The sequence below is a fragment of the Phalangium opilio genome, unplaced genomic scaffold (assembly GCF_054372755.1).
Source record: "Phalangium opilio isolate 3A_F unplaced genomic scaffold, DU_Popi_V2 ptg000013l_1, whole genome shotgun sequence".
NCBI lineage: Eukaryota > Metazoa > Arthropoda > Arachnida > Opiliones > Phalangiidae > Phalangium > Phalangium opilio.
The window spans coordinates 6928508-6942130 of NW_028324148.1; the positions used below are offsets into that span (position 1 = coordinate 6928508).

General features: G+C 35.3%; 1 long non-coding RNA gene across 1 annotated transcript; it reads right to left on the reverse strand.

Annotated features, from left to right (window-relative positions):
* Positions 1-9378: 9378 nt before the first annotated feature.
* LOC149708739 (uncharacterized) lies at positions 9379-10477 on the reverse strand. The gene is made up of 2 exons (XR_016381173.1): positions 10315-10477; positions 9379-9707 (listed from the first exon to the last, which is right to left on the reverse strand). It is a non-coding gene; the product is annotated as an uncharacterized LOC149708739 (long non-coding RNA).
* Between the last annotated feature and the right edge of the window lie 3146 nt (positions 10478-13623).

Here is a 13623-nt window from a genome sequence, read left to right on the forward strand (position 1 = left end):
CGTGCGTCACGGAGAGGTCTAGTGTTATGATCGTGTCTTTGTGTCTGAGTGTGTGTCTGTTCGCAATATCCAAATCTGGACAAAGGTGTTCGCTAATTCCGGACCGCTATTACAGTCCACAAAATTCTCGAAAACTGTATTTCACTACATAAGCTAGTAGCTACTACCCTTGAGTCCAATTTTCAGTTTTACTGGGCCATTATTTCTCTGTCTTTCTAGTTGGTCGTCCCTTCAACATCAAGACCAATCTCTACTCATTGCCTAGTAACATATCGTCTTCTGGTCATTGTTATTCAACAAAGACACTAATCAAAAATTATTGGTTTCGAACACCACCATCTCCTGGCCGTTGTGTTTGTTTATCTAACATAGACTCCTGCCTTATACTCTATTATCAACGTTAGGGTTAGGATTTAAGCGGCGATTACTAGGGTTTCATAGCCTCCCAATGGCGGAACCACACACTTAAATTTATTCAAGGAACGTACCTCAAATCGAGGCAAGTAGACTATGTATATAACATCCGAAGCTTTGAACCGAAAGATGGTAGAAATTGGAAGGGGTTTTTCTCTCTTTGGCGGAACCACACACTCAAACATATCGAAGGAACTGTTGAGATAAGTGACCTAGATCTTATACAGCTTCTATTGCTTGGTTAATACTCCGTGCTATTTTTTTTGATTTGTGTTGGTATGTAAAGAAGTCTTACAAAACCTTATTATTTTCTTTTTCACAATGTAAAACGAAAACTTCAATGTTTTACTTTCTTTACTAGTTTTGTATCGTATCTATAAACCTAGGTTTTTCTCGATATTCCAAGAACATCTTTATCTATTAAATTTTGAAATATGTGTTTACATATTAATTAAAGGAATAGCGAACTGATTTAAAAATTATCTCAAATCTAAAGAAAACCTTACTTTTTTGAGAGTTTAAACTCTTCTGATTCCAAAAATATGCTTAATAAATATTTAAACATGAGGGAAAACACTGAAAAAACACTGTTTTGGGGCAAAAGCAAATTTTGCAGAGAAGATATCAGAGAAGAGATCAGTAATTTCATATCTAGATAATTTAGTCTGTAGTTAGTCCTCCTCTTGAATTGGAGAGGTAGTCTTTTTTTTTTCACAACTTGTTTCTTTTGAAAGGCTGAAACTTTTAATAATTGTTTGCCAAAATTTAGTAATATTGAGAGTCACATCAAATAACTTTAACATTATTAAAACAAGATGACCCAAGGGCTGGACTCGTAATAGTAGCCACATCGTTATCTATTTAATTAGGACATAAATAAAAAGAAAATAAATAGAAAAACCCCAAAGATACTAATTCAGAAGAGTCCGACCCCACAGATAAAAGTTCAGAAGTATCTAACCCCACAAAGAAGGGGGTTTTGCCTATATCCGACAATTTAGAGATAAACTAAACGATGAAAACTCGTATGTTTTATCAAGTCTCTATGGGTCAGGTGTCTCATTATTGCGCGAGCGACCCGGGTACGATCTGGAAAATTTTTAACTACAATAAAATATGTAACCGAGCTCAGTTAACCCTATTGGTGGTTTTGAGGTAATATCGAGCTACTTTTAACCTAAAAAATAACGATAACGAAAGCGAAAACCCCGGCCACAACCACTACTACTACTACTATGGCTCGGGTCAAACTAAGAGCCTATTGTATACTACGATGTGGCTAAAAATGAAAGGTGGAAAGCTTGATATCCCATCAAAAAAAGTTGAAAATATACAAGATAAACATCGGAGAGTAATCTTTTTGAAATTAAACTAAACAAAAAGTAATTTTGTCTACGTTGTATTAACAGATTAACCTTATCATTAGGTTATTAATACACTTAACTGTATTTTAGTACCCAAACTCCTTCCTATCAAGAAAAGTTGAAAATATAGAAGATAAACATCGAAGAGTAATCGTTTTGAAATTAAACTAAACAAAAACGAATTTTGTATACGTTGTATAAACAGATTAACCTTATCATTAGGTTATTAATACACTTAACTGTATTTTAGTACCCAAACTCTTTTGTATACATACCTTGAACCAGACTCGACAATACGTTTTGTAAAGCAAATGTAGGCTCGAGCCATAGTGGTAGTGTAGCATGCACATGAGCCCTCACATGAAGTGACGTACATTTGGGATGGCTAAAGGTTTCTCGGGAAATTCAAATGTTGATTTTGGTTTGGGTTTGAGGGTACGGTTTAAAGCACCCTCTCCAGCACGCCAGGTTTTGATGGTAGTGTTGAAAATGTTAGCGGGGATCGCCCCACAGAATCACGAAGTTCTGGTCCAGAATTAGGTGGTGATGATTGCGCCACAACCTCCACATAACACTAAATAAATATAATCGGTATTGGATTAGTTTATTTTCTTATGCACGTTAACAGAATTTCGATTTGATAGTTAAGAATTTTGATAAGTTGTAAGACAAATAAATTAATTTTAAAAAATTCGAAATTTTGAAATATAAAATTGGTAATGTATAGCACTGAATATTCCGAAATCCTCTTATAGTTTTATATTGATATTTAAGCATGTATGGCAATGATAATTTAACGGTTTACGATCGAGTTTTTCCTAATGAGAAGTTTACAATATTTAAATTTATAAAAGCCCCAAATTCTCACCGAGTGTATAAGATTTTGACATTTTGAAATTCTTGAAAGTGTGACCATGTTCAAGGTAATAATTTATGATTGACCCGAAGTCAAATTTCTACATAAATAAGATGTGTCGACTTGAGTGAAAATTTGGAGTTCATTAACAGATTATTATAAAAGACGTTGGGAAACGAAAATATTACCTCGAGACGAGGACTATCTTTCCACTTATTTACCTAAATATTACCAAATTATAAGAGAGCGGTAGGTATCTTAGATAAGACTTCATACTGCCTTTAATGTATAAGGAAGTTATTTTGTTTTGAAGTAGCTTTTATTGTATTGTATTCACTGTTTTGAAAAAATTCCACAGAACTACAATTCGGGCCCTTAATATGTGCTTAAAATTTCAAAAAGATACATCCATTAGTTTATAAAAAAATAAAGTTGTTAAGGGTGGTTTTCATTTGCATAAAATTAATCAGCCCTTTTTACGAAAAACGGGAAATTTCCCATAGAAACAGCCAGGTCCTTATAGACTTTATATTTGTTAGACTTGAAAACAGTTTTAAATGAAAGGTACAACATTTTACTCGGCGCTAAATCATTTTCATTGACTATAATTAAGTCTAAGTTTGTTTTATTTTAAATTTTTAAAACCATTCCAATCTGCGATATTTTAGCAAGGATATACACTGTAAAGAGTCAGTTTATGATGTTAGCACGTTTAAAGCTATTTGGTTCAATTTTTGTAGTGCTTGAAAAACAAGACGACCTAGGCTTGTGTGGACTAACAAGTTAAAATGGAATTTAAGGACAGCCACACAAATATATTAAGTTACCAACTGTCTTTGGGACAGTAACAAAAAAGGTGTTTTAATAAGATTTACGACCACTGGTAATTAAACTAGATTACCGACTGCTGGTAATTAAGATAGATAACCCACTGCTGGACATTAAGCTAGATTACCGACTGCTGACAATTAAGCTAGATTACCCACTGCTGGACATTAAGTTAGATTACCGATTGCTGGCAATTAAGCTAGATTACCGACTGCTGGTAATTAAGCTAGATTACCGACTGCTGGTAATTAAGCTAGGCTACCGACTGCTAGTAATTAAGCTTGGCTACCGACTGCTGGTAATTAAGCTTGGCTACCGACTGCTGGCAATTAAGTTCAGGATATATGAAAACAAATTTCACCCTTATTTGGTAGTCGACAGATTAAGTGATGTTTTAAACATGACCATTAATCGTATGCATCAATATTTTTCAATATTACTTCTCTGAGTCAACCTTTTTTTGCAACATGAAATCACCAGTGAGATAATAAAATAATAAATTCAAAATACATGTATAAGTTGAAAGGACATTACACTTTCTCTATGGAATTTGGCTTTATTTGAATATGTTTCGATAAGCTTAGTCAACTGATCAAAGGACGTGACCATGGCCGTCATAGTTTGTCTCGGATTTATGGTCAAAGTTTGACAAACGGCTGTTAGATATACCATTGTTCTCGTCAACAATTACTAAAGCAATAATATAACTATTATCTACAAGGGCCTACCGGCCCTGCAGAATAATTCCGTTAAATTTATACTTGAGTGGTATATTCCCATTGATCAAAACCCCATTCGCCAGTATTCCCAGTCAATAAAAATCCCTTTAAGATGAAACGTCCAAATGGACAGAAATCGACTCACAACAGTACCGTGGTAAAGCGTAAGGCTTCCATTTCAGAGACTCGGATTCCAACCCTGGATAAGTTTTTAATCGATTGTAAATATTTATGTAATAATATTGTGAACACTCATTTCCGTGGTTATTTTTATTTGCCAAATATTTTTAAAAGTTTAATTAGTAATTGTGATAGTTGCGCTTATTTGTAAGTTATAATGGCTAACAGATTCATTTATTTTAAAATAATTATCAGTCATGGAAACGCTTCTTGTACATTACTTTTTCCAATTTCTTACCTTATTTCCGAAAATGTTAATACGTTAAATTTTTATTCGTTCACTCACTACACTTTAAATTTGAAATTTTCATATTACGTCATTATTAAAAGTAAAGATTTTTTCTTTCTTAGCACCTTTAGATATTCCAGGAGTATAGTTTTTAAACCTAAATTGCTAAATGGTTAATTTTGTTGTGTTCTTCATCTTTGAGGTTAAATTTATATTTCAATGTATTGAAAGCAGGTTAAGGTTTTACAAAAATAATAATCTAAGCTTTGTGGATGAAGAAATATCCACACTAAGTATGTGTTTTATTTACAAGTGGGACCCTTTACAATACGTAGAGGGGGTGGCTAGCATATCGACAGCACCCTAATTACCGTTATCCACTTTTAATGTTTGGGGGGGGGGGGTTCAGAAATTGTTGACTAAATGTATTGCTTTTGAATAACTCCGATTGTCAATGGACCAATTTCTCGCCATAATCGGTGTATATGCCTGTAGAAAACGGTTTATACATTACCATACCCTTGACAGTGCTAAAACGATTTCATTTAAATCTTATTCAGGCAATCTGCATTATTAGCATCTCGGTTTAATGGGACATTAATTTACACGATGTTCTTTAAGCGTTTATGTCCCATTTGGATCACGCCGAATTTACACGTGAACTTTAGATTTCTCTTTCAGTTGACAGATCAAGTCGAGTTTAAAAATGGATTTCAACGGCTTTGTGATCTTTTTTTAGTCTAAAATTGATAATGAAAAGCCCAGCGAGTAACGTATGTACACTATTAAAAAACTAAAATGTGTTTCAGTGCCAATTTTTTCTAAATTTCTTCTTGAATTCTAGAGGGCCGGTAGGCCCTTCTAGATAAGATCCCACACCCTCCCGTAATGTTAAATGAAAATTCACAGATTTTCGCCGATTTTCCCATAGGAATAACATGGGGTTTTTGGTGCTCCTGTACATCGAATCATTTAAAAACTAAAGCGAAGTTACGTTTCGGAATACTTTCAAATTAACAAGTAACTATTCAAGGTGTGCCTTTTTCAAGTTTCATCAAAATTAATTAAGTCTAAGTATGTTAATTTAATTAAAAATGTAAGTACCTCAAAAGATTATTCTACAGCAGACGACGCTAGTTGTTCAATACTCTACAGTAGACGACGCTAATTTGCCATTTCACCGCCTTGAAACTTTAACTTGATATTTTTCAATAAATATAACACTATATTTATTAAAAATTTCTCTGGCGGGTCTATTTTTCGTTTAATTATGTGTCTCGGTTGAAATTCTATACTTAAGATACCTTTTTAATTTATATTTTAGATGTTAGTTTCGACCAAGGCTTAAGTTGCCTTACTTAAGCCATGGATTTATAATAGAAGCTTACGCTTCATGGATATTTCACTGTAGCCTTCAGTAAGGCATAAGGATAGATGGATCAGTGTCGGAAATAAGGATTTTTTTTAAAACTGGACCTGTGGCCTAGGTATTTTAATTAAAATAACTGGCCACGGTGCCACTCACTGTAAACGTACAAGGGCAATGAACGCAATGTCATGGATAATTGTAATCGTAGAGTGGACTGTAAAAGATACGGATTTGATAGTTTAAAAATCGTGGCAGGATGTTGGTTTTGAAGTTGACTATTAAGCTCGGGTTCTAAAACGAATTGTGAGCCGTATCTTATAAGAATATGTAGAAGTGTAGAACCATTTTTAACCTCGTCCTAGAAGTGAAAAATTTCGCATTTCAGGCAAAAAATTGTTTTATAATAGATTAATACAAATGCAGACTGAAGGAACAGATATTATATAAAAAAGGACTTGGTTTGCCCAAGCCTAAAAAACAAAACGATAAGAGTTTTTTCCAGTTGACTGAAGCGCGGATATTTTATTTTTCTATATAATTTTAAAGACAATCCGTATTTTACTACTCTTTAGAATTTAATTCAATCTCCTGATTTTACTGCTAATGGATTTATTTCCTATAATTTAATTGAAATAAAAAATTACTTATCTCAGATTTTTCAACAATTCCATTTTCGTAAAATTTTATCATGAAAAATCTGAGATAAATAATTTTTTTATTTCAATTAATTTATAGGAAATAAATCCATTACCAGTAAAATCAGGAGATTGAATTAAATTCTAAAGAGTAGTAAAATACGGATTGTCTTTAAAATTATATAGAAAAATAAAATATCCGCGCTTCAGTCAACTGGAAAAAACTCTTATCGTTTTGTTTTTTAGGCTTGGGCAAACCAAGTCCTTTTTTATATAATTAAATGATAGCTACAAGAGGTTGGGAAAAGAAATCACGATCTTTTAAAACCCAAAAAGTAAGAGACAGTGATTTCGTTTCCAACCTCTTGTAGCAGTCAATTAATTCAAAAGAAATACGGAATATTTTGGCCCTAAAACACATATATAACATTGTGTTTCGGCATCTTTTAAAACCTTGCTTTTATCTTTTGAAAACGCGAGCCCAATCATTCCAGACAGTAGCCACCGTTAGTCCGTTATTACAAAAAAAAAATTCCCAGCAGACTTTGGTGCCAGATAAAATCCACCAAAAGCATCGTCTGCTATAATGTCTGATAGCGCCTCTATGGCAAACGATACCGCTACAGCTGTGACGTACGCGGGTCCCATTGCCCTCTATATTGTGGAAGCTAGCGTCCGAGACTCCTTTGTCGTCTGCTCCTGCTAATACCCTCTTCAAACGGTGCGTAAATTCTTGGTCTAATAAGAATAGTTTGTTTAATATTCTTGTTACTTTAAAAAAAAACGGATTGTGAAGCGAACGAAATTAAGGTTTTCTGAAGAATCTCACGATATCTAACAATGTCTCTCACTAGTTTTCTCAAAGAAGCTTTGCTTTTAACGTGTCGTTGAAGAGGGTATTGAATATGAGGTAAAGAAAAGTTTAAAATGAGGTATCATCGGTGATTGCTAAATTAAGAAGTTCTTACAAATTAACATTTTTGCCTCCAAGCCTCTGCTGATAGACAGCTAGAGCTTTCCACTCTCTTCAGACGAAGCATAAAAAGTACTTCAATACGTCAGAGTTTGAGTCGAGATGTTATTTGTGAGGTTGAAATTAAGATGCCGAACTTACATGCTTTATTTTCAATAGAAACGATAATTTTTTGGAAATTTCTTTATTTCGGTGTAACAAAAGATTTAAAATGAAACAAGATATGCCCCAAGGCATATTAACGCTTTTTGCAGTGTGATATTGTCTTTGACAAAACCCAAAATAAGTGATATTCACACCGGCAACGTCAGTTCCATTCCCGCTACCAATAAGCAAAGGCGTGGAAAAGTATAGGAAAAATATCGATAGCTAAACAGCAATCGTAGTGGCGCAGACGTTGAGTATCCGCATTCCACACCGGCGTCGTCAGTTCGAGTCCCACTACCTCCGAAAGACCGCATTTTCTCGTCGAAAATATGATCGAATTTAGTATAGATCTCGCTAGTGCGGTGGAGAATCAAATTCCGGCGAGCTCTGCCGCGTAATTTAAATTTACGAAAATGTACGCGAACGCGAAACAGCCAGCCAGCCTGCTTCCAGGGGTCTCCGTATAAAGCTTTTGCTATGGGCAAAAAGCTTAAAAAAGGTCTTCAACGTCATATTAAATAAGTTGCTCAAAATGAGCACCACTGACGTTGATGCATGCCTGAGCCCGACGTCTAAAAGACCCTTGCACGCTGTGATCCATTTAGCAATGCTTGCGCGTGGGCATTTTTGAACGGGCTATACAGGGCGGTCTAGTTTTTTATGGCCAATGGTTTCTATTTGAAAGTATTATTATACTGAAATTAGCAGGTTTCGTATTATTTGGTCTTGAAAAAGTGATAACGAGAAAATTTGCTATGACCTTTTTTACAATATCTTGCAAACTCTTACATGGTCTAGGTACCTGTTTTGCCCCTAGGCTAGCCTTTACCACCGTTTTGAAGTCTAGCTTGAGTGTCCCCAAGGCCTTAAGTTCCTCCTTTGACCCTTCATTTGTAGATGCACTGTCCGGCCAGAAAACCCTACTGAAGATGCTCAGCGTTTTTCTCCTGGAAATTGCCCATGGCGTAAATGTCACTTCCCTACCTCAAGGGTTTCTCATGGACTCCCTCGAACCAGAAGAAGGGGTCCTATACCTGGGTGTTCTAGGTCACCTCATTCGAACTTGTTTTTATGGTTGGCACAAAAAGACAGAGTCTTCGAGATTTCGCAACTGACATTAGAGGACATAAAGCATCATATACGACGCATGGTTTGCTGAACTCACAGCTTAATTTTGTCTTTACGTGGACAGGTTTTATTTTGAACTCCTACTTTAATCTAACTAGCAAACTTTACAAATTTCACCAAGATGTTTAAAATTAATAAACGTTAACCATTGAATGGCGTTAAAAGGGTACCGTAAAATGAAAACAGTTTCTAGAAATAAAAAAACTGTGTAAAGGTTCTCAGAAAGATACGTTTAATAGAAAACTTGATAGTTTGTTCTCCACTTCATTATCTAAATAAGTTCATACCTAAATTTCTCGTTATTAGTCTTGCAAAACTAAAGAGTTGGAAAACTCCTAATTTCAGTTGAATAATACTATCACATAGAAGCTATGGGATAAAAATAACGAGACCACTTTTTATATTGAATAGAGTCTAGCTAACTTTATTCTCCAAATATTCATTTGTGTACACTTCAATTTAAAGTAGTTTGAGTTTCTTTTCTACCAAATATCTTTGAAGATATGTCTGAGAATACGATAATAAAAAATAAAATGTGACATTTTGAATAGTATCATTTTATTGAATGAAAAAATCCTGATTTTACATTAAACATTCATTGATATCCACATTGGTAATTTTAAATCTAGAGAATGGACTTCATTCCATAAGTTTCAAGAGGTCTAACGTAGGGATTGGGACCAGATTTAATGTGATTGACTGTCGTGGGTCCCTGCACCAGAATGTTAGAGGCAAAACCATTGTTCCAAGCTAATGGGTGGGTAAGGTAATTCATTGGTGCTGACGGGATGTACTGGATTGGAGCCGCACTAAGTATAGATCCTCCTAGGTATGAGTAAGTACCCCCAGACTTCTGTGCGGAGCACTATAAAGAAAACAATAGTTCATAGTTGTTAACTATTTATTGTTAGCTTGGTCAAAGGACACAGCATAAGTTAGTGATTGTTCAGTATGATTTGCTAGGTTACAAATTAGGGACCGAATATACGAGAACTGCCATCTTTCCCTAATCTAGTTGGTAAGGGAAGCCCATTTTAGTAATTGTATCGTTACTCTCATTCTTTTGAATTCATATTTAGATACTAGGAAAATACTACCACAAATGTTACAGTGTCTACACTAACAGAATTCAGTCTTTGACATAAACTATAAATTATAATGACTAAAACTGTCCCTGCAGAAACCTCCCTGTTTTACAATGAGCGTCAAGTAACCATAGATCCAATCCATATTTTAAGACCTTTTTCTCCTGTTTTTGTATACGGGTAGTGGGAATTGCATTAACGGTAAGTGAACAGTAACCTAACCTTAAAATGTAACCTTAATATTCTCATTTCCTTAAACTAGGCTCGACTTATTACTTCCGATAGCACAAAATACAAATAGAGAGTTTTAACTATTTTGGAATCATACATTCCCTCAAATGTGTACTCTGGAGAAATTATTTTTAAAAACGAGAAAATTATAATTACCACAACGACCAGAGCAAAGAGAGCAGCTACGATTTTAAACATGTTGAGTTGTATTGAGAGTTTGCAGAAAGAATACTGATTGCTGAAACGGTAGTTTGTGATGCTTTTCAAAGAATTGCGGACCGTTTTATACAGTTTTCTTTGGCCTATCTAACAGTGGAGATAATTTTAAGAGAGTCTCTGAATGATAATTTTTTAAATTATTAAGTTGAAGTTTTCTTATCGATTCAAGTTCATACACGAATTTCGAAACGAGTCAAGTTTATAATGATACTGATCTAGAATTTTTCTTTACCCTTTATATTTTTTCTCAGATAAAATTGAAATATTTATTTTGCAATTTTCGTAACATTTAAAGGTCAATTTAAATAATTACTGAAGTAAGTTATTCAGATCTGAAAGTGATATGTGTACATCATTGCTTGCGGAAAGTTTAGGTGGCGCTGGTTTTTACCGTTAGCTTATGACTCAAGCCTCCAGTTTTCAATGGCGGCCACTAAAATGGTAGATTTCTTCATGTAAATTCCCATACTGTTAGGCTTTGAAGTAAAACTAATCCATGCTTAACAGATATTGCGTGGATCCACTACAAGGTGAATTTCCTTACGAACTCCACTTTAGGCTTGGCGAAGGCAGGAGTGCACTTCTAAATCCTGCCCACTAGCCTTCGCCAAGCTAAATCCGGAGTTCTGGAGGAAAGCCAACTTAAAGGGCATCCACTGGACCTGCGCTTTGCTTTAAGGAGGAGCCGAAGACGTTTTAATTAACAGGAAACTCTTTTCGGATTCCAAACATTTAACACACTAGTGTACACTAGTTATGTACATTTTAAAGTTACATTAGCCAGGAGTCTTATAGTATAGCGGCATGCTTCTAAAATTGCGGCTTCTATTTACCGCTCCTTTTTTTCATTTTTGTTAGCCACATCTGGTATAAAGATGATATTTTTCGTTCGTGTATTTTAAAAGTAAGGGAATTATTACGTTTAAGCATTGCATTTAATTGTACTAGGAACATTGTGCATTGCCAATTCCCTTTTACGTTTGCTCGATGTATTAAAGCGTAAGAGAGGATTATGCAATTTAACCCCACTCCTTTCTTAAAACATTCAAAGAAATCGATAAAAAATTTAAAAGCAAAAGAAAGTATATGCTGACATTATTTTAAGAATGGTCTTAAGGCGGTGTTATTACAATCAAAGAAGTTACTTGTATTTTGCCAGAAATAGAGAAGAATTTTTAAACCAACATTTATGCACGCCTAATCAATTTATAGGACATTGGTTCAGTGAGGCATTGACCCCTATAGGTGTCTCGAAGTTATATTACTTCCGTCCATGCTTAAAAGATAACCCACATAATAACTCGCAGCAAGAAAAGGGTGAAAAAGGGCGGAAATAAGCCAAATACTTCCAGCCTCCAGGAAATCCGCGAGAGTCCCAAGGTATGAAATAAGCAAAACACTTCCAAGGCATCCAGGGACACTATTCTCTAAACATTTTAATAGGGCATCGAGGAGCTATTCGCACAAATTTTCTGTGCGCCTGATAAGTACGGTACGATGTGGCTTTTATTATTAGATTTGAGTCGTTGCAACTATTTTGGTGATCAAAAGGAGGAAATCATCTACCAAATGGTTTTCTATACCCCTTTAAACACATATTCTTCCGAGAATCAAAATCTGAAGATCTCACTCTGGACCACGACCAAAAGAGGGGAGAACCATTGTTTTCTCACTGACGTAGACATATGTCCCCAACTCTATAACTACAACAAGATGGCCCCGACCAGACTATCAGGCTCAATTGTTTGCAAGGCTCCAGCTATGGAGAACATTTTACTTGCAATTCATTCTACAATCTTTGAGATAAGCAGCCTCAAAAGTAATATAAGAAACCTCCCGAAGGGAGGTTTCTTATATTACTTCTGGCAGCCTTAAATGAAACAATATTCATTTAAGTCGAGAGTCATTGAACATGATTAAGCTCTAACCATCAGTTTATTTACAGAACCCAGAGGTGAAAATTACTAACTCCACAGAGTGTTCATTTAGAAAACTGAAATCAAACAAATCCTTAATAATCGACTTAATTTTTAGCGAACAGCCACTAAAAGCGCTACATTTATGATTAAACGCAACCCTTAACCCCAATCCCTTTAAAGGGACATAATTGACCCAAATGAACTATTTTCATTCGGATTCCCTATGTTAAAATATGCCGCCTTGAGTTTTTATCTGATTTTTTGGAAGAGCTATTTATAGTATTAAACAATGATTGAAATTTTGTATCCAAAACTTGCATTATAATTTTAGTAAAGCGACCTACCGGCCAATCAGCGCCCGCGATTTATAAGAGGCAATCCCCATTCCCCAATGGTTTTTTCAGGCAAATCTCATTTACGTCGTCTGCATAAGGTTCGGAAATCGATATTCTACTTTTTAGATTTCGAAAGAAAGACGTGAGTTCGATCGATTAACGATTAGCGGATTAGGAACTTTAATAATTAGCAGGTTTATGTTTTTACGTTGCACTTAAACTCAAATTACTCCCGTAATCTTATCATAATAAAATAAGACGTGTTGCATATTGTTGTATAGATGAGTTTCTAGTTATTAGTCTTTGGAAGGGGAACATCTGTGTTCCGTTTGCTTCGAAATTGAAAACATTAGAAACCGAAACTGTGCCTCAACTCTCTCCCCTCCACTTCACGCGCTTTTTAAATTATCTATCTCTGAAGGTACTCTCCCCCTAGATTGGTGCACAGCTCATGTCACCCCACTTTATAAAGGCAAGGGCAGTAAAAGTGATGCTGCAAACTATAGACCAATTAGCCTTACTTCAACTATATGCAAAGTTCTAGAGAAGTGTATCCGCGCCCCCCTCTTGGAGTTTGTTAATCCCCTTCTTAGCTCTTTCCAACATGGCTTTCTTAATAATCGGTCCGTTGAATCTAATCTCTTATGTGCCCTTTATACCTGGTTAGCTGCTTATGATGAGGGCTGCCGTGTTGATGTTGTATATTTGGACATTGCTAAAGCATTTGACTCTGTTCCCCATAAGCGTCTCTTGGCCAAGCTTCGTGCCTTGGGTATAAATAATAACATATACTATTGGATTAAGGCTTACTTACTACGTAGAACCCAATCGGTACGTGTTGGAGCCAGTCTCAGTACCCCCCTCCCTGTTACTAGTGGGGTCCCACAAGGGAGCGTGCTTGGACCACTATTGTTTTTAATCTTTATTAACGACCTGCCCGATAAACTTGTCTCCCAATTATGTCTATTCGCGGATGATTTAAAGCTTTTCCG